Source organism: Carlito syrichta, unplaced genomic scaffold (assembly GCF_000164805.1).
Source record: "Carlito syrichta isolate Samal-C Ts95f unplaced genomic scaffold, Tarsius_syrichta-2.0.1 Scaffold302017, whole genome shotgun sequence".
In the NCBI taxonomy this organism is placed as follows: domain Eukaryota; kingdom Metazoa; phylum Chordata; class Mammalia; order Primates; family Tarsiidae; genus Carlito; species Carlito syrichta.
In genome coordinates, this window is record NW_007246113.1 from 773,850 (window position 1) to 775,663 (window position 1,814).

Genomic DNA, 1,814 nt, shown 5'->3' on the forward strand with positions numbered 1-1,814 from the left:
GAAATGCCTCTCAAGTATCTATCTCACGCTTGTCAAGCCAGAATGTTGCAGGATGCAACCACATGGTTTGAAATATTGGAGAACTTTTCACTATAAAACTCCAAAGCTGGCCATAACCCACTCTGAAAACTGGGGATAAAGAGTGGTTTGAAGGGTTGAAGACAGCATGTTGTACTGCTGCTAGGGTTTTGGAGATGGTTTTCTGAGAGACCCTCATGCTCCGGGTCCTTCAAGCCAGTCACATAGGCTTTATGTGTACTGTGTCTTCAGACCCACTCGTGTGACAGAAGGGAAAATGAAGACAGTATCTGCAGACGACCCTGGAGCAGCAGTTGCAGCTCCACAGAACCTGTGTCAAATCCTCACAGAAAGGAGGAATAAGCTAGAAACCCCCCTTCTTTCTCTCTTAAATAAAACAAGGGTTTGTGACCTGTGGCCTTGAGTGCAGAGTGTTCCTACCTTCTACTCCTTGAAACAAAACCCTGGGTAGTGCTTGTAATAGTCCACACGTGTCCCATTGCACTGTCAGACCTGAAGGGGAAAATACTGATGAAATGTTTGGGGAAGTGGCAAAGGCAGACCATTGTAGAGGCCACAGCACAGAGGACAGAAGGGGCTGAGGTGACGGCAGGTTGGGCAGAACTGTGTGACATGTCAGTCCTCCAACTCTGAAGGGCTTCCACCATTTCTGGTACTACCAGCAGGAGTTCAGTTCTTTCCTCGCAGATGATGTTTAAGAAATTTCCTGAGCTCCCTCCAATCCCCTCAGGCATCTCGAGTTAGGAGTCAAGATTGTATTGGGCTCCTCCCACCTCTTGAACACAGACCCAGTCTGCTTTTTGAGAGGCAGCTTTAGCGGACCCCAGCATGGAGGGCAGATTCCTGATGAAGCCCATGACATTAGTGAGAGGAATGACACCGACATCTGTGTGCTTGTGCCACCGAACGAATTCATAGCGTTTGGTCTGAAGTGCTGCCATAATGACATTCACATCGTAGTTCCCATTTCCCAGCATGCTCTTCTTGTGGGGAGTCACCATGGTGTTTGGAAACAACCTCTGGGCGATCTCTTGCAGCGTTTTCTGGGTGAAGGCATTGCTGTCCTTGAAGACGTTATTGAGAGCGTGGAGAGTGCAGAGCTCCCTGCACTGCTTCTCATGGTAGACTTATGGGAGTGCTGCTTGGGGCAGCTCCAAGGATTCAGATTTGGCCTTGTCTCCTTTCCATGGCACACAACTTATGTTTTTCGTTTTAGGTTCCAGAGAGGGCTAAAAACACGCCACTCTTCCCTCCCAAGGAAGAATGTCAGCTTCTCTGTCTCTTCAGGATTCCTGAGGTCCATCTTATTCTCTGGTGTCCATGATTTATGTTTTGTCACTGAGAGAAAATTTGGAATCAAAAAGACAAAAAATCCATCTCTTCTCTCTTCTCAATAGAAAAACAACTTTTGGATCAGTTTATTTTGCTACCAGTGTCAAAGTGCAGAATTAAAAAAAAAATCATATAAAATGCAAGACTTTGTTCCCTTTTTCCACCCTACCTCCCTGTCCCCTCCCATAATCCACGAATTTCTTGCCGCATTTTCCTCTGTCAATTCCAGGACTCAATGCAGGAGGGCCGAACAGCATCGGGCACATCACTCCTTTTCTTACATTTCTACAGAACCAAGACGTCACTGACTCGGGAACAAGGCCCAGGCGGTGGGTGAATGCACAATTCGAGCAGCTAGCGAGAGCCGGCCAGCGTGGGGTGTAGGCTGTACTAGGGGCTTGGGAGCAGCCCTCCATCCCGGGTGCGCGGGGCCGGCGGGGCGC

General features: G+C 48.6%; 1 pseudogene; it reads right to left on the reverse strand.

The window, feature by feature from the left end:
• Positions 1-249: 249 nt before the first annotated feature.
• Positions 250-1,814, reverse strand: part of LOC103258190 — a 111,251-nt pseudogene continuing 109,686 nt past the window's right edge.